The 19,444-nt window shown below is 42.8% G+C and overlaps 1 protein-coding gene and 1 long non-coding RNA gene across 8 annotated transcripts in view; one reads left to right on the top strand and one right to left on the bottom strand.

Moving 5' to 3' along the window:
* Positions 1 to 272: 272 nt before the first annotated feature.
* On the bottom strand, positions 273 to 5,040 carry LOC137443666 (uncharacterized). The gene is made up of 3 exons (XR_010987967.1): positions 3,971 to 5,040; positions 1,413 to 1,485; positions 273 to 428 (listed from the first exon to the last, which is right to left on the bottom strand). It is a non-coding gene; the product is annotated as an uncharacterized lncRNA (long non-coding RNA).
* A 79-nt stretch (positions 5,041 to 5,119) lies between these two features.
* The window catches only part of DENND4A (DENN domain containing 4A), a 58,403-nt gene continuing 44,078 nt past the window's right edge, over positions 5,120 to 19,444 (top strand). Inside the window, exons 1-2 of one of the 7 annotated variants that reach the window (XM_068143510.1) lie at positions 5,120 to 5,207; positions 14,264 to 14,349. The gene's annotated coding sequence lies outside the window, so the exon portion shown is untranslated. The other 6 variants (XM_068143509.1, XM_068143516.1, XM_068143512.1 and 3 more) reach the window with 6 other exon arrangements.

Below are 19,444 nucleotides of genomic sequence, written 5' to 3'. Positions count from 1 at the left end.
CTGGAACAGACAACAGGTTGGGTTTGGTACATGCATTAGGACTTGGACCATCCTCAAGCAACCATTGTGCTGTCCGGTTCTCAAAAGATCTGCTGCAAATATTTGTTTCGGAGCTTTCAGTGTCTACAGGAAGAGCCATTCCAGAAATATGCTCCAGCTGCACTTACTTATATGCCTGCTGACAACAGGAGAAGAGGTATGGCATCATTTGCTTGATACTCCCACCCACAGCAACACAGCAAAGGACAATGTTAATGTTTCCTCACCAATTAATCCTAATGGCCATCCTCCAGGTCTCTTAGCTTTCGCTGTTTGATAGCTGCTGCAATACCTTGTGAATAGTTTTAGCATTTGCTGGGGGAAACTTTATGATGCAGAGTTTAAACTCTCAGATACACACTCTGAAATCCTGAGGAAGCATATCAGCACTGAAAAGCAAAATGATAATAAGTTTGCATCAGATTTTTATATATGGAAATTACTTGGAAACATTTGGGCCTCCTCTTTGGAGATCTTTTCTTTCCCTTTTTGTTCCTCAGCATTTCTGTGCTTCTGGGACCACAAACTCTCACACAAACATTGGCAATGAACCTTGCTGAGAAAGTCTACCTGCTGGAGACGAATCTGCTCAGTTTTATCCAAGCATAATGCCTAGACACTGCAGCTGGCTTCTATCCTTCCTCATGCACAACAGTGTTCTTTAGTTTCATTTTGTGCATTGCAATTCATGACATACGTGACTCTGACACCTAATGATCCCCACCCCCAGAGCTTCTGCTGAGTTTGGTGGCCTTTGGATCAGGCCCTGTGTTCACTTCATTTCCCCAGGTTTTTAGCTGCTTCAGTAAGTTCTTTATCAAGAAATGAATCTGAAACCTCTTATATGTATATATGTATATATATATGTGTGTGTATATATATGTGTGTGTATATATATATACACACATATACATGATATTCTATTACCTCTTTTATAATTTATCAGCAGCAGTTTCCCTGGAGTGCAAAAAGGCTTTTCAGAAATACTAAAAGCAGTTAGAGGAAGGGTGACTGCACTGTCATAGTGCTACATCATAGTATTTAAATACTTCATTATTTCATAATCTGCCCTAGAATTCAATCATTCCAAGCAGGGACGGTGGCTTTATGTCAAAAGGGATGACTTCCAGATTTTCAAATCTGTCTATATAAAAAAAAACATCAAGAAGATTTTTGCATCATCTTCAGTGTGATTCCAGTTTGCCAAAGGCTCCATTTGATTGCATAACCCTCCGGATATAGATCCATTACTGCACTGTAAAGTGGGTTACTGGACAGGGTACGGCAATTCATCCTCTAAAATGCAGAGTGTTGTTTTGCCTGTTACATGCTTTATAACTATCCATTATCATTATCTTTAGAGTTATTTTTACCTGGGTTACAGATGTGTCATGTCTCTTTGAAAGATGTGCTGTTGAGTTCTTTTGGAGCCTCATTCTTTCCCCCCTGTAGACATAAATGAACAGCACACACAGCACAGCCAAGAGAGTTCAAAAGGAATAAAAATGGTAAGAAAGTGAACAGATCAAGCTCCAAATTGCATACTTGAGAAACTGAAATAGTTTTGCCTGTGGAAGCCAATCTCTGCCAGGAACTACTATGAATAGTAATAGCTGTTTTTTCTTTTTTCCTTTTTTTTTTTTTGGAGCACTGCTGAAGCCTTATGAATTATGAGTAGTCAAATCTCACAATCTTGGGACAATGTCTGTGAAAACCATGTCCTGGGCCAGAGAAGTTCTCCATTCCATTCCTGGCTCTGTCACTGACCATCTGCCACTTGTCCTCTGCCTCGCTTGAGGTTACCCATGTGTAAAATGCACTTAAAATAAGCTAAACTGTACTTTGAAAATGGCTTCAGAGCCACAAGCTAGAAATTTGGGGTTGCAACATGGAAAAAAAATGGTTCTGTGCTTGCCAGGCCATAGAAACCCTGCATGTCTCCCTGTCTGCACTCTTGAGGAGGCTAAATCTGTCTGACAGTGCTCCACCCTGCACTTGAGAAGCAGCAGAATACCACATTAAGCATGCTTGATCCCTGCCCACCTGCAGCACACACAGTTGTTAACTTGTTTAATTAACTTACTATGCACAACGAAAATCTGATCCAACACTAACTGGAATTAGAAGGGAGACTTCTGTTAAATTAATGCTCTTGGGGTCAGTCTCCATATGCATGCAGAGACCACTGCATGGAGATTCTTAAAGGCCCCACGAAGGGAAGGGCTTTGTTTGACTGACACACAGACATATTTCTGTGCAATGAGCCTGCAGGAGCTGGGCACACAGTAAATCTGTCTCTGCCTCTACAGTACCACCATTCACTGATGTTGCTCTTTATTCAGACATAAATACAGTGCTGTAGTCACTATTTTTCATAGACCCTTGCACACGTGGCTTTAGACAAGCAATGTGGAAAATTGATGACAAGCTATGCAGTAAAGCTCTGCGGCTAGATGTAAGCTAGGAAAGGTGACTTGATAAAGGTGGTGACGAGCTAATAATGAAATGGAACATTGTAATTAAATGTGCTAGTGGGGAAGAAAATGTGCCACAGCCAGGAGAGCAAGAGAACGAGCAGCAGGTAGGTCATGGAGAGAAAGAAGAGTAGGCTTGATGGAAGAGGGTGGAAAGGAGGGGGAGATGTAAGAACAAGAAGGACAGGATGGAGATAAGCACTGTGCTAGCTGTGATGGCAGGATCAGGCAGAAACTATTTTGTCTGGTGTTTGTATCAGGCTTTGCATGGGGAGATCTACATCCCTGGCTGCAATTTGTTGATATGATGCAATATGTAATTAAATGCAGATAACTCCTAGAAGGACAGAGATGGTAGAGGGAAACACACAGGTTGGGCTATAAATAAGCAGCAAATCAAAGACACCTGCATAAAGTTCTACCTGTGACATGAGCTGAAAAGTATGAGAACTGCCACAGAATGTTTAAGAACTGTGTTTCTGTGAAATTAAAGTTTCCATTAGAAATAGCCAAGAATATTTTTATGGTTATGAACCTAAACTCTGCAAGTTCATGGGCCAGTGCAGTGATTTTTGCCTCAGTACACATGCAGCTGAAACAATACTCTTAGAAGCAGGAACAGACCCATTAATCTTGGATGTTAACACTGAAGCCGAAAAAATTATGCCTACATGAAAAATGAGCACAGGCAGAGAGCACACAGCAGTTTGAATATCAAAATTACTAACAGAAGCCAGAAGATGAACTTCATTATTGCTATTTATTTGAAGAAGAAAATGCATTTCCAGGATTAAAATATTCCAGAAATTGTCAGAGGGTTTAGAAAAATTTCTAGCAGCACACTAAATAATTTAAGGGCTCACTACAGGATGCAGACCAGCTTGCTGCAATAAATACTGGAGTTCTGGGCTCTTGCTCTCTCAACTCACTGTATAATGCTGGGAGAGAAAATGCCTTTATGGGTGTGGCTGGAAATGCATTTTTACATAGAAATGCAAAGAATGGGCAATGTTGTTCTTGTAGTCCCTGCCTGGGACAGGGGTTTGACACATTCCTTAGTTTGCTCTCTGTTGAGAGGGGAAAAAAAAAAAGAGAGAGAGAGACTCAGCTTGCAAATATCAAACCTGGCAGCACAAAGCTGTGTGTGCATGTGCAGGCTTGCACATGGGTGCTTCTGCCTGGGCAGAGACTGGCTGGTGTCAGCCGCTCTCTTCCCTACAATAAAAGTTGTATTTTATATTCTGTTTAGTCAGATTTCTCAGAGGGATGAGGTAAACCAATACAGCAGATTTGAATATATATATATTTACAGTCCATATTCAGAATACTACATTAAATTAGTTCAACAGAGGGCCACCAAGATGCTGAGAGGGCTGGAGCATCTCTCTGATGAGGAAAGGCTGAGACACCTGTGGCTGTTTGGCCTGGAAAAGAGAAGACTGAGAATGGGATTTTACCAATGCTTGTCAAGGTCAAGAGGATGTGGCTGGGCTCTTTTCAGTGGCGCCCAGGAGCACCGGGTACAAAGTAGAATCCAGAAGTTTCCACCCGAACAAGAGAAAGAAAAATGACTTTTGACAGCACCAGAGTACTGAAACAGGCTGCCCAGAGAGGTTGTGGAGTCTGCTTCTCTGCAGAGATTCGTTTGGATATTTAAATCCCGGGCAACCTGCCCGAGGAGAACCTGCTTTAGCGGGTGAGTTGGACTAGCTGATCTCCAGAGGTCCCTTTGAACCCCCACCACACCGGGATTCTGCGTAATTTTCTGCCTTTGTAATGAGCCTCAAGCCAAACATCCAGAGCTGAGGAAAGCTTGAATTCAAAGGCAAAATTGCATGGTTGGAGTCTATCCCTAAACATCACTTCAAAAATAGCACTTTGTTACAAAGTCCTGAAACCCATGACACAGGGCGCAGGGAAGCAGCGCTTCTGCTTGCGGGTCCAAGCGGGAGGCCTCGTTTTGTTGCGCTCAGCAACATCTTGACACACTGCGCTAAGCCGCACGCTCTTAAAAGATTATTTTTGTCTCGGGTTCTTTTCTAGCCTTTGATGCAACAACCTGGTGCGGGTTACATCAAGCCTGCAGAAAATCCCCCGTTTTCTCTTCCCTTGTTTTCCAGACAGCCGGCACCTCCTCCGGGTCCTGCCGACGGGCGCCGCAGGTGAGCGAAAATCCGGCATATTTGGCCCGGAGATTAATTTCTGTCTCAATTACAGGTGCTGCCGGCGGGCGGGAGACGCTGTAAGGCGGAGTGAGAGAAGGCAGAGGAGCCCATCCTCGTATTTTAGTCTGTGCTTGAGGGGATTTCACTGAGGGCGTCCCGCTCCCCCCTCACCGTTCAAAGCCGCCAGCGCCTCGCCGCTCCCTAGAGCGGGAAGGAGGGAGGTGAGGGGCGCCGGGCCGAGGCCGCCCGCGCTGTCGCGAGTTCTTCTCCGAGGCCAGCTGGGCAGCGGGGCGCGGCAGGGCGGTGGCAGCGGGCCCGCCTCAGGCACGGCGGGGAACAACCACCTCCCGCCGCGGAGCAACAGGACCCGGCGGGCGCCTTCCCGCGCCCTCCCCGCCGCGATCACGAGTCGGCTCCCGCCTTCCCCCCACCCACCCCCCGTGACAGCCAAGATGGCGGCGAGAGGAGGCGGCGCGGAGGGGAGGGGGGATCCCGCCTGAGACGCCCACACGGCGGGGAGGCGGCGAAGGCGAGTCCGGGCTCCGCTAGAATGAGATAAGGGCGCGGGGACCGAGCGCGCTTTCCCCCCCTCCCCTACCCCCCCTTTAACCCTCCCGCTTCTCGGCGCCGGGAGCAGAAGGCGCCGGCGGCCGTAGCCCCAGCCCCGGGACGCGCGGCCCCCGCCTAAGGTGAGGGCTGTAGGGCGGCGAGGGAGCGCGCCGGGCTGTCACCGCGGTGGGCTGCAAGATGTGCGTGTGTTGCTTTTCTGAGGAGATATCGCGGCGGGGCGGGCACTATCGCGATAGCCGGCGGGGAAGGGGCGTCCGGCAGCCCGCGGCGCGCTGGGCTGTCAGTCCCGGGCGGGAGGCCGGGCGAGAGGCTGAGCGGAGCGAAGGGGCGGCGGTAACTTTCCGCTGGGCCGCGGCGGGAAGAGGGAGAACTTTCTGCTTCGCCCCATCGGGTGGACGCTTCCCGCCAGCCCCCCGCCCCGGTCTGTGGGGCCGCGGGTGCAGGCGATGCTCAGGGCGGAGACCTGCCCGAGCCTCGGCCGACTTCTCCCTGCTGACCTGCCATGTTACAAAGGCAGGGCAGGAGCATGCTGGCGGGCTGGGGGAGAAACCGGCCGGGGTGTGTGCGTGTCCTCCTGAATAAATGTGCAGTTTTTCCATGTAGTGCGTGCTGCGTCAGCTGGAATTGCCCAGGTAATGTTCAGCCTTGTGCGTATTTTGATTGCGACTTTCCCCTGGGCTCCCACAGCCTGGGTTACTGTGTACCTGGATTAGTGCGATGCTCAGGACACGCTGGTAAAAATTAGCGCTGACATTTTTATCGTCGTGCCGTCATGATGTCTGCCTGTAGCATAAGTTGCTGGCCAGGGGATGGTAACATTTAATAACTTCCTAGCGATGGTTTGTTATGCTGGAGGAATTTCAAACGGACTGCATTTGAAGATGTCCTGCCTCAGAACGTTTATTTGCTAGAAACGAGCTCTTAACTTGGCGCTTGGTTCTGAAGTGTAGGGTGGGTTTTTTTTTGTTTCAATTAACTGAGTCGAAGTGTGGTGTTCTGAACAGATTTTTTTTTCACTTCGTTTCACAATTTTCTGTGGAACTGTTGCTCAACTAGATATTTCCGTGAAGACTGTTACGTTGCTGTACATAATCTTGCACTTTCTGAATGATTACACACAAGTATTTAATCTTGGCAAGTATCTGTGGTGGTTTAGGGAAACTAATTGTGTTAGTCTAGCCAAGGAAGGTGGAGGGGGAGTAAATGGATTATTTCTGGTTTTGTGTCTAACACGTAAGTCTTACTTTGAAGAGTCTCCCATTTCTCTGCAATTTAAAAAAAACCCATATATTTAGAGTATTGGTGAAACTTTGCCTTGCTTTTAGAGTATTGAGGAGTCTGTAAGCTCATTTAAAGTGAACGCTAAGCTGGAGCTGTGTCTCTGGTAGATGAAGCTCTGTTTTCTAGGGCTTATCGTGACTTGGCATTGTAATTGCTCCTTTATCAAAAATAGAGTATTAGAGTTTTTTGTGGCTAGCTTTTGGGAAGAGGGGAAAATTGCAGGGAGCTTGAAAGAACAACAACAAAAAAAGGCAAAAAAAGCTTATCTACAGCCTTAAGAGTTTGTGATGTATGTGTTTTACTTCTAATGAAAACATCAGGGTGCAGCTTGCCTCAAGTTTATGAGCAGTTTCTTCTTAACAGTGAATTCACTTGGAAGTAGCTCAAAAGAGAAGTTCTTTTTTCTGCAAGCAGCAAGCCAAAAGGCACTAGGACCATCTACTGAAATACAGGATTGCTTTGAAATGGTTTTGGTTTGTTTTCTGGCATTAAGGATGTTCCTACAAGTGAGTTTGTATGTACTTTGTGGTAGTGTGTTTGCAGGTCTGCATTTCTGGAAGACAGCTCATTCTGTGCATTATGCTTGGCTGTAACACTGGTTTGGTGCTTGATGGAATTTCTGTATTCATTAATGGCAATATTAGCAATTTAGTATTTGTGTAGCCAGAGTTAATTATTAGTTAGTAAAAACATAAATATTGACATAGCTGGCACACAGTGTAGGGCTCAGGTGAGTGTAGCTGTTTCAGGTCAAGTATTGGGAACAATGTAAATAACCTGGTTTTATTTGAAGTAGTGCTTGAAAGGGAGAGTAGCAGGGGAGCGAGTAGAGCCTGGATGGTGCTCTAAAGATTAGGAGGTTGTCTATGGAAGATCTCTTAGCTAATACTCCCGTGTCACTCTGGCAAAGGAGTTGTGGCACCAGTGTTCAGAAGCCAGTCTGGCATTTTTTAATCTACAGAAATTTGCGCTGAAGTGCTTACAAATCTCTAGGTGGATTCCTGCTGTAGTTTGTGATAGCTGGAGAAAAAGAGTCTTGTGACTCTTCAAGGAGGAAGACAGCATTTAGACCAGGCAGAATAATGATAGTGGGCTTTAATTGTGGGGTTTTAGAACTGGGTAAAGAAATGTGCAGCATCACTTCAGTATTCAACATCCCTTTGCGATTTCCATCATACTTCCCAGCAACTGGAGTTAGTTTTGCAAGTTGTAGTAGGCTGAAATGATTTTTTTTTAGGAATGGCTGTAGAAGAAGTTGCACTTGTGGTCAAACACCAGCAGGTTGTGAAGAGGGAAGCATGAAATAACTACTTAGTTAAAATTGAGAAAGGTCTTTATTTATCTCCTGAAACCAGGATGTGTAGGAAGTCTTCTTTCCATCGATTGTCCTTTACTCAGCTTGCACCTCAGATTTTAAATACGGTGTCAGCATGACCAAAAACTTGGAGGCTCCATGTTGCATAATTTATGTTGGACTGAAAAAAACCAACCCAAAGTTGATGTAACTTTGTAACCTTGTCCAAACATAATGTTTGAGGTTTTGGTGATTTCCAAGTACCATTATGTCTGACAGAGGGTTCCAGTAGCTCAGGTTTTGACAGACTAGTAGCTGTGGATTTAAGGTATTTGTTCTGAAGTTTCCTGGAAAGACCTTTAATGATACTTCTCAAAAGGAGAGGGAAAGGACCAACAAAAATCACCAAAATAATTTCTGTGTAGGTGCCTTAGCAAAACATGATGCAGTTTATGTGAATTAGTGTGCTCCCAGTATGATTCTCCTGTTTGGTATTTAAATCAGGCTTATCTCTGATGTATTGAAATGTCAGGGGTTTTATGTCAACTCAAAAAAATCCACCCAAAACCCCCAGCCTAGTCCTCCCCTCACCCTCCCAACCAAACCCTTAGCACCTTTGGAAAAAGTTTAGGTTGAGTTTGAACAAAAAAGCAGGGGTGCAGGTATGGTTTAGAGGGCTGAGTTTTACTTGTCTTTCATCTTTCTGCTGTCACTTTGCTGGGTGGTCTTAGGCAGGAGCATAGCAAAGGCCCTGAATCTATCCCCTTATAGATCAATTCTGTATATTTATAGTGTTTGCTACTGGGAGCACAAATCATGATAGAAATTTGATGCCATACTAAAAGCAGCAAATCCTTGCAAATCCTCTGCAAGCTAAAGCGATTTATGCCTTGCTTTAATTGAGGATAGCTGACAGATAGGAGATACGTATGGACAGAGTGAATGCATCACCACTGTTCAGCTATTTGTATTGCTCAGAGTGGTACTGAGCAAGTAATTACCTAAAATGAAGGAGATTCTTTGCTGTGTTGTGTAGTAAACCTTAGCTTTTATTTTTTTCTCTATTTTTTTTTTTTAATCCTTCAGTCTATGCCTTGTCTATGTTATCCTTAGTCTATGCCTGGTCTGGAAGCTTTGTCATGAGTGATCTGGAAGTACTCTGCTGATGTATGTATGCTTATAAAGTGCCCCCACAGACTATGGAGTCATTAAAATGTACGGCAGAGGCTACGTGAGGCAGTGATGCTGAGAAGTTTGAGCTATAACAGTCATTTTAGTAGCAGTCTGTGATGCAGAAGTAGTCACTGGTAGTTCCCCAAAGAACTCAGAAACAGTGCTAGGAGGAAATTGTGGAGGAGAAGTGGAAGTGAAAGACTTCAGAAAGTGTTTACTTTACTCTTTGAAATTATGTATTTTTACCTTTTCAGAGTGTACTTCTGTGTATGAGATAGAGTTACTGTAGAGGCTGAAATGAAGTGAAATTGAAGTAAGCAGTAACAGGGAGGGGGGGTTGGGGTGTGAAAGAAGGAACAACTATGGTATAAAAATAGGATGTGAAGAGGAAGGAGGAGTGTTAGAAGCGAGCTAGCCAATTATATCTTTACTATTTCATTTTAACTTTCAGGTTTGGCTTATAATTTGGGTCAGAAAAAAAAATCTTTACTACTAATTATGCCGATTATTTTACTTTACCTCTCTGAAATAAAAGTGGGCAAGCAGTAAGTATGTTGTATATGTTGTGTGTACATACATGTGAATGAAAAAGTCCCAAAAGGAAACTCCCAATGTTTTTTTTGTATGCAAATGTTACATTATGCAAAGAAAAGGCCATTGTGGGCTAGACTCTCTGAGTTTTTGCTTTTTCTTGAGCTTCAGAAGAAACTTGTGGGCTTAAGGAATTACTCTGAGTTGTACAACCAAGGTTAGGATCTGGTCCAGCTCTAGTAGCTTCCCTGTGTCAGCGTCTCTGATATTTTGACTATAAAATGGCAGTGAAAAAGGCAATACTCTCTGAATCCTGCAAGTGCAATGGCTTTCAGGCTCAGCATAGCCCTGTCAGATCCCAGTGCAGGAGCAGTGTTCCAATGAATTGTCCAACTTCATAGTTACCTTGTGTGCTGAACTGCTCAGCACAGTGAGACTTCATGTAACATGACAGGGGCAAATCCTTCTTGGGGTACTTTTCTTATGATATTTACCACCTAAGGTGACTCTCCCTGACCCAGTACTCTCTGAGCTTTCTTTTAAGGTCTGGTATGGGTATTTAATATTTGTGATCCAAAGGATGGCAAAGAGATTTTAAGATAGGTCTGTTCTGTTAAAAGGGTTTTTGAGGTGGAGTGGACTCCTGAAGCAGTAGTTGCCTTGGTGTATCAGTGTACTTCAGCTGATTTTCTCTGATTATCTGGTGGGTACCCTAATGGTGCTTTATCCTGCTTTGTTACCTAACCCAGCTAGGAAACTCAAAGCAATCCATGTTAGTGGGTGGTTCTAGTTGTAGGTAGATGATGAACATATTGCTGACTGGCCCTAGAGGCTTGCTAGATGAGGGAGGTATTACTTGGTGTTATCTCTCCATTAAACCTCTCCAGTGTGGTGTAGATCATCTACAATCAGTAGTCTCAGCCCTGTAGTCATGGTCTATGCATGTCATCCACTCAGTGTCTGTGATTTGCAGTGTGGGTGGGTCCAGTTTTCTTACTTTTGTTGCTGGCTAGAGGAAAAAGAGGACTGTCAAATGTTCTAAGTCACTATTAAAGTGTATTTTAAAATGTAGGGGAAAAATGTTAGGAACAATTCCCAGCTGTCTTCCCCTCCACTACACCATAAATTCAAAATGTTAATTTAGGTGGAGAATGGCTTCAAAACCAAGCTGAGGTTGGCATGTGTGTCCAGACATGACTAGGTGAAAGCAGGCCATTTCTGTCACTCTTTGTTGATGCTCTTGCATATTTCCAGTGACAGATTTTGGATTTGATGCTCCCTATTGAAAGATATACTGTTTTCATTTGCCTTTATCCACTGTGCCAAGGAAAGCAGAACTTTCTGTTTGGGGGACTTCTCCTATTTTAAAATGTTGCTGTGTAATAAGTAGCTGTGCAGAAACCCATGGACTATCTGCCCTATTGAACTGTGTTTTGGATGAAGTAATATTTACATTTTTTTAGTGCTTACCTTGAATGCCTTCCCCCTCACGTGCTACAAATCATTTTCTGCATCCCTCACTACAAACACAGTTGTATTTCAGAAATTATTTCCAGCCTTTGGTTTTGCTTTTTTTTTGCCCATAAATACTGCAATCTAGGAATAAAAGTAGAAGTTTTCAAATGAGCCTAGTTAAGATTTGTCTCTGTCATTAATCTTATGGGATACTTTAAGATCACTTTTCTTCAGTTGTTGCAGTTAGGGTTGAATTATTACAGGATTTTGCTGTGGCACAATTGTAGTGAGCACTTACGTAGCCTGTGCCTTGTTAGAGCCTCCTTAGTGAATGTTTTGGTTTTACTGAGCCTGAAAGCAGCAATGAGGAACAAACAAGTGGAAGGCTTGGTGAGTGATGGTGGAAAGTATAGAAGCTGTGGAAAAGGCCTGATCTTTCCCTTGGGGTGAAGTCTGTTCCTTCCTGCCTTCTCCCTGCCAGTTATTCTGCTCCCCCCTCTTAAGCTTTGATACTCTAGTTGTAACAGTCCTACTGAATCTAGATTAGCCTCTGAATTTAAGCCTAATTTTTCTCTTTTCCTAGACATTGCTCGAACAAATCTGCTTGTCCCTCAGTTCTTGGCCTGTGTTCCTATTTTCTGCTCCCAACCTCATAGTCTTGTAGCCTGCCCTTGCGCTCTTATCCAGCACTTTTCTGTTTCCCAGGCACCTCTTAGAGATCTGTTGTTGCCAAGTTTTCTGAGCTCTGTTGATTATCTCTTTTACAGTTTGGATGAGAGCATGCTAACCATCAGTTGGTGCGGGTGATTGTGAATGGGCCAGCAAAGCACTTGATAGCAGTTCTTGCCCAATGATGTAGAGACAGAACAACTTTGGTTGTTTCCTCATTTTGTTTTGGCTTTCTTTGTATGCCAGTATGTTTCTTAGCATTAGTATTACTACTGATGCAAGATCAAAGGGAGCTTAGTGGAAGGTAGTGGCTTTTTCTTAGTACCGTATTGTCTAACATTATTCAGTGCAGATCTGTGGGCTAAAAAGTAGTGCAACTGATCACTCTTAACACTGTTTGTGTAGCCGCTTTCTCTGATGCTGTCATTTGTTTAACTGTAGCAGCAGAAAATGCAAAGCAGAAGTGTAGGCAATGTCCTACTACAAAATAAAAATACTCTGGGAAGTCTCAGTTGTATTAGAATCCCACCATGGTGGGGGGTTGGAAGGGATCATCTAGTCCAGTCCTCTTGCTAAAGCAGGGTCACCCACAGCAGGTTGCCCAGATCCAGATGTCCAGGTGGGTTTGGAATCTCTCTGGAGAAGGAGGCTCCACAAACTCTATGGGCAGCCTGCTCTAAGACTCCAGCACCCTCACAACAAAGTAGTTTTCCCTCATTTTCACATGGAACCTCCGGGGTTCTAGTTTGTCTGTTGTCCCTTAACGCTGTTGCTGGGCATCACTGAAAAGAGTCTGGCCCCATCCTCTTGCCCCCTGCCCTTTAGCTCTTGCTGAGCATTGAGAAGATCCCCTCTCAGTCTGTTCTTCTCCAGGCTCAACAGCCCCAGGTTTCCTCAGCCTTTCCTCCTCACAGAGATGCTCCAGTGCCCTCAGCATCTTTATATCACTAGCATTGGGGTAATGTGGGTCCTTTGCACTCTGTTTCTTGAATAAGTAGGTCTTTTACTTAATAGATGGAAAAGAACAAACTAGTTTTATATATATGCTGCAAGTACGCTGGCAGCGATTCTCAGTCATTCCTTGTGATGCTTGAAAGTCTGTTTTTCTTTCCTTTGACTCTCTTCATTGCCTTTCCAGATAGTTAGGGCTTTTTTTGCTTTGTTTTTCTTGGTTGGGCTGGGGGTTTGTTGTTGTTGTTTGGGGGTTTGTTGTTGTTGTTTGGGGGTTTGTTGTTGTTGTTTGGGGGTTTGTTCTTTAAAGTGTCTGTGGGGAAATTCTTTGTTGTAATGCTATGTGGTAATTTTAGGCTATGCCTTTAAAATTCTTAAACTTTTTGCAGCTGTTCTTCTGACCTGCAGGTGGTCCCTAATATTGTAATTTCTGGCACTCCTGGAAACTTTGTATTGCAGATCGGGTCATTACTTTGTAGTCTGACGTGAAAATGTTTCAAGTCAGTTAGTGGAGAGTAACTGGCATGAACTGGTACTAGTCTGTAGTGCTGTATGGATTACAAAGACTTGCTCCAGGGGCTGATTTCACTCTCTGGGCTGTCACTTCTTCACTCCTTGCACTAGGAGTAATGAGCTGAAGTTGCTGATTTGCATCTGCAAGATCTGAAATAAGTTGTCTTGTACTTTAGAGTTATGAACAGGACCTTAAACTTTTTGCTCCCAGAAATGTCATTCTGATAATCCAGTAGATTGGGTTTTTTTCCTAAATTTTCCAGTTCAGGAATTGGAAGCAAATCTTTCATGGTTTGCATAAACCCCTCCTGAGTTTTCTTCCAGCCTTGCTTATGCTACACTTTATCTTCTGAAGTCTTCTCAGAGTAATCTTCTAACAGTGTTCTCCAAGTCTTGGCCTCATTTAGACACAAGTTTATTTTTGACTACAGCCTTGCTGATGCTAATGAGTCATTTTGGGAGACTGGAGTCTGAGAATGTCTCCAGTGAGGTGTTCTCCTCAGTCCCATGGTGGAAAGCTGTTGCTTAAAAATGCTTAAATATAGCACAGGCTGCCTGGCTTGCCCCTACCTCAGTGTAAAATACCAGCTCAAACTCTCTATGGTCATACCAGTGTTTAAAAGTGGTCATACTGATATTTACAAGCTAAATGTACCATATCTGAAGAAAAAAAGTGAGTTGTGACAGTTCATGGCAAGGAGACTAACTGCAAGATGGGGGCAAGGTGGTTGAATGGAAGAGTGCATGTGTATTGCTGATTGTGTTGGGAAGAATCTGCTCAACTATCAGAATCTTGCAAAGAGGAACAATGTGCTAAAGGGACTTTGCAAGGTTATTGAGCTAAGGAAGCACTTTCATGGCTGGCTAACACATTCTAAGAGGCAGGGAAGTTATTATCAGAAAATAGCTTTAAATATATTGTGTTGTGTACCCTCTTGAAATATCAACACAGCATAACACAAGAGTTTGTTTCTAAAGTTTTAAACCTGCTTTCATACACCTTTTCAACGGTTGTCACGTGTCACTTTGTTTTAGGGAGCCTCACAACAATTCACCAAGTTCCTTTAATGCATCTACTGCAGTGGGGTGTGCAGTAAGTTTCAACAAGTCTTTACATTGTTTAATTTTTGGTTTTACTGTTTCTATAGGGAATGAACCTTTAACAAGAAGCGTATGTTAAAGCCTGGCTAAGAACAAGAGAGGCAAAGTGTAGAAGCAATGTCCTGATGAAAAGGTAGGGGACACATTGACAGAGGTTTCAAAAGGCTTGTGCTTGGACTTGAGAAAATTCCTGTGATATTGAGGTGCTTCTGCTTTGTTCCCAGGATTGTCTGCTTGCTGTGAAGAAAATATTGGGGGGAGGGCTTGTATGTCACTTTTGTCAGGCAACTTTGGAAGTACAGGGGTGGGGTGAAGTTTTTTTCTCTGAGTAACTGCATTTTTCACATGTTCTTAGACTGTTGAGCTCTCATGTGATTTGTGCAGTGTCATGGCTGAGAAATGGTTCTGAGTGGCTTTAGCCGGGCTGACTGATCCAGTTAACTTCATTTTGCTCTTGCATGACTAGCTGCTGCATTTCTGTGTTTTGGCAGCATCTACAAGACACTGCAGCAGTACAGACAGGAGACTGAAATGCTGGGGGCTCTTAGAACTTTACTGGCAGTGTTTAAAATTTGGTCACTGTTTTGTCTATTTGTCTACTCTTTGCATACCTTCAAGGGAATTCTTGGAATTCCCATGATTATATGACAAATGCTTTAAAGAAAACAAACCAAAACCCAACTCTGAACTGGTTTAGGAAAGTTGTGTTGCAGAACCTGGCACTGGTTTCCAACCTACACCAGGAGACATTTGTTCCTTGTTTACAAACAGAACATCTCTTTGGAGTCAGGCTAACCAAGTGATATGTCACTTGATTTAGATAGCAAATGGACTTAATAAGGATCTCAAATTAATGAGAGATTTAATATCCTCAAAGGAAAATGCAGGAAAGAATAGGAATGAAGACAAAGAAGGATTAAAAGATTACAGGGCAGTTGTTTGTGTCTGCCAGAGGTGGAATGGTGAAACTGTTCTCATGGAGTCGGATAGTCCTTGCCTTTGTCTGTCACAGGTCATGCATCTCTTGTACACAAAAACATACAGGTGAGCCCTTTATGCTTTCTGGGGAAGCTGGTTCTTGGAAAGGTAGCTGGTACTGCTAGAGCAGTTGTGCTCTGCAGCCCACTTAGAAGTACCCTCTGCAGAAGTCTGTGGGTAGGAGCAGGTTGTATGAATTACCAGGTTTGTGGTTTTTTCTTCTTGGAAATGGTGTAATGCTTCTCTGGTAAACTCCATACGTTATGAAACATCATGCCTGCTGCTGCTGCACAGATGGGATACATGGTACATCCACATTAGTTCTGCTCATGTGGGGAGGAAAAAGCTGATGTGTACTTCCCTCTTGGAGTATATGAATGAAAAATGGGATCTGTTCGAAAAGCTTGGATGCTTACTTAGTTGTTTTATCTGAAAATATATGAGCTGGTATAAAATCATGCCTTGTAGTTTTTCTTTGTTTATGACATTTGTGGAGAGTTTACAGCAAATAAAAACAAAACCCAACCAAACCCAAAAAAACCCAAACTTTTGTTTGGAACAAAACATGTTTTGTGCTGCTCTTTCTAAATTCAGTGGTGAGATCAAAGTCCCACCAGTATTCTGTTTAGCACAAAAGGGTCAGCCACATGGAACTCCTGTAAACCTCCTGATCACCTTTCTTGTAAGGGCAGATTGTTTTGCACTGTGCAGCAGCCTGCTTCTCTCTAACGATGGCAGTGGATCTGTAGTGTTAGATCACAAAGGTGATTTTTCAGATTACTCTTTTGCACAGTTTCTAAAATGCCAATACCTGTGAATTACAACAAGTAAGGGTAGACAATGGAAATCATGAATTAGTATTTCCTAAAAGCTTATGACCAAATATGACAATATTAAAAAATTAAACTGAATAAACAATGAAACTGAGTTTTCTTTGTCTTTCAGTACAGTAACCAAGCTACCTGTGGATCTGTGACAGGGTTATTGGATTGCTTCCCCTGTTTGCATATTCTTGAAATGGCAAAAAGCCTTTTTTCTCCCTTGTTTATGTAGTCATGATCTGCACATGTGATGATGCATGGTTTTAATATCTTCTTCCAAGTCAGTTTGCTGTTTGCAAGGATATTTTGTTTCTCACTGATGTTTATGGTGCTTAATTTATAGTGGTACTAATTCTATGCAGTCCATTAAAAATTACGGGCCTGGCCTGGCTCAGAGGCCATATATTGCCCTTATTTCCAGGGACTTTTGTAAGGGGTTATGTTTATGATCCCTTGGCATTGTCTTCTAAGCATAGCCTTTAGTCCTCAGGTGTCTGAAGTGTGGAGAAGCAATAGTAGCTGCTTCTGGTGGCACTGTTGATGTTGTTAAATGTCACCAACTGCTTCAAGCAACACTCTTTTGCAGTGTGACTTCATTTCTGTTATGCTTGGGTTTTTTTTTCCCCTGTAGGCTGACTTGCAGCTCTGTTCCATGTACATATAATTATAATGTGCTTTGGAATACCTTCACAGTTGAAGTTTCTACACAAATTACTCAGATTTATCAGTTTATGTGAAATCCTTTATAGAGAAAAACTCTGCCACTGAATTAGCTCAGATTTGACGCCTTCTTTCTGAGGTCTGTTAACAGAAAGTTGAATAAATCTCTCCACAGTAAGCTGATGTTGGAAATTCAAGTATCACAGTAGTGCCAGTAAAATCTAAGTTAGCTTTAATAAAATGGCACTGAATTGTTGTGATGTCTTGTGTATTTTATCCTGTTTTAGCTGCGAGCCTTTGTATCGGAAGCAAAGATCTGAAGGGGTGATGCATAATCAGCTAGGCTTCCCCCCCCCCCCCCCCTTCTCTCTTCAGTGAAATCTGCATTAGATTATGAAAATCTTGCTGACTTGTGTATTACTTGCTATAACCTTAGGAAGTAAATTTGTGTGATAGCAGGTGTTTGTGTATAGGGGATTCTAATTTTAACTGCCTTGAAATGAGGAGAGCTTGTCCCAGTTTATTCCTGAAAGTTCTTTTGGGAATAAACGTTTGAATTTAAGACTTTTGGTCTAAACTTCATATGAAATAATTTAATAGTGAGGCTTAAATCATGGGATAGGTATGATTCTTCAGTATATATGTCTTTGTTTATTTGCAATGCTGTCTTGGCTGGTTAAATTGGAATAATGTTGTGCCACTAAGACACTGGAATTGGAAGACTTATTTGGCGTCATTTTGACAGTCTCACTTTGTATGATTTTTGATTACTTAAATAGTGTTTCTTTTCAACTTAAGAGCCATTGTGAAGCACTCCAGAAATTGGTGTGGTTTTGTGAAATAATGCTAATGAGGAAAGGAACAACCCAAAACACAGTATTTTTCTATCTCAGAATCTTTAAGGTGAAGTTCAGGTTTGTTGTATTTCCTCTGCTTTGTGCTGAGCCTATGGTTACAGGGCATTTTTTCATGCACAGCAGTGCAAGACTTGGCCAGCTTTCAGTCTACCTTCCCTCTTAAGGCTTTCAATAGGAAAACCTTTTCACTAGAGCTCATGATGCGGTCAGTGTGAGTTTCAGTTGCTTGATTGGTAGCTCTTGCTTAGCCAGCCCTTTCCTCCATCAATTTTCTTCCCTTCTGAGCAGTCTTTGACTCTTCTCTGGACATTATGAAGGATTCTTCATCATCTTTCTACGTTTCTTGATGCATTTTCAAACTATACTCTTTAAAAAAGCAACTGCCTATGCTCTGAGAAAAGGAGGCTGAGGGGAGACCTTCTGGCTCTCTAAAACTTCCTGAAAGGAGGTTGGAGCTAGGTGGGGTTTGGTCTTTTCTCCCAGTAACAAGTGATAGGACAAGAGGAAATGGCCTCAAGTTGCACCAGAGGAGGTTTAGGTTGGACATTAGAAGAAACTTCTTCACTGAAAGGGTTCTCAAACACTGGAACAGGCTTTGCAGGGAGGTGGTGAATATCCGTCCCCAGATGTGTTTAAAAGAGTCAGATATGTGGTGCTGAGGGACATGGTTTAGCACTAGCCCTGGTAGAGAATGGTTGGACTTGAGGATCTTAAAGGTCTTATCCAACAAAAACAATTGTATGATTCCATATATTTGTCTTGGGTTGAAACAGCCCACTCTACAAGACCCCCCACACAAGAGGGAAAGTAACACAAAAACAACTCAGGGTTGAGAGAAGGAATTTAATGAGGTGATAAGATGCATAGTTACCTTAGCCTGTTTGCAGAAAAGCACAGCAAAACCTAAAAGGGGCAGCAGAAGCCAGTGAACTCCCCCACCCCACAGCCTGCCCAGACAGAAAGCCCAACTGGAAGCAGCAACCAAAACATGAAGCCTCTCATCTGAACTTTAAGCCCCATGATACTTTGCTGCAGCCAGCACTTTCATTTTGAAGCTGGCATGGCAGCAGCATGGCACTGAATGTCAGCAGCAGATTCAACTCAGCCCATGACAATATTTTGTTTTAATTTAAAAGCAAATGGTTGCCCAGTGTACTTTAGCTTTAAGCCAACTTTTATGCATTCTCCATTGTTTCAGCGTGAGTGCTGGCTGATAAAAAGTTTCTATGACAGTTAAAATGTAGCATGCCATAGTTAAGTCTTACAGTTCATGTTAGAAAATGTTAAGAAATTCAGTCACGTTAGCTAAAAGATGCTTGGTGTCTTTGTTAGAGTTTAAAGTTGTGCTTTATGAAACTTCTTCATCTCTCCATGCCTTTGTTGCTAGTCTGTTCTGGGTTTGCTGAAGCCAGATGTACAGTGAAATAATGGGCAGCATATGAAGTGATTGAATTTGTGTCTCTTTGCATATATCACTCAAGGAAAAGTTGGAGCTTGTAGTTTTCTCTTGTATACTGCTAATTGAGTAACGTGCTCCAGATGTTCTTGAAATAACTGAATTTAGGTTAAATTAAGGTTAATTTTGTAACTGCATTTTCTCAGAGAACAAGCTGAGCAGTTTTTCACAGACTGCTAGATTGCTACATTCTGATGATTGTTTCACAGTAATTGTGTGTTCTGAAGTGTCATGTGTTGCTTGTTAACCACATAGAAAGAAACAAAGGTTGGATAGTTTGAGGGTTTTTCTTGCTGTTTTCTTGAATAATGTAAGTAACTTTCAAATAAAACCTGTTACTCCTTTCCTTGCAAGTTCAGCAGGTGGTCAAGTCACTGGCAAAACTCAGTTACTGAGTCAGTAACTGTTCAGTTACTCCAGTAAAATACAACCAACCAATGAAATATGAGCAGGATG

The sequence above is a fragment of the Melanerpes formicivorus genome, unplaced genomic scaffold (genome assembly GCF_026170545.1).
Source record: "Melanerpes formicivorus ecotype bairdi unplaced genomic scaffold, bMelFor1.0.p_v2 SCAF_10, whole genome shotgun sequence".
NCBI lineage: Eukaryota > Metazoa > Chordata > Aves > Piciformes > Picidae > Melanerpes > Melanerpes formicivorus.
This window is presented reverse-complemented; position numbering and strand designations above follow the sequence as displayed.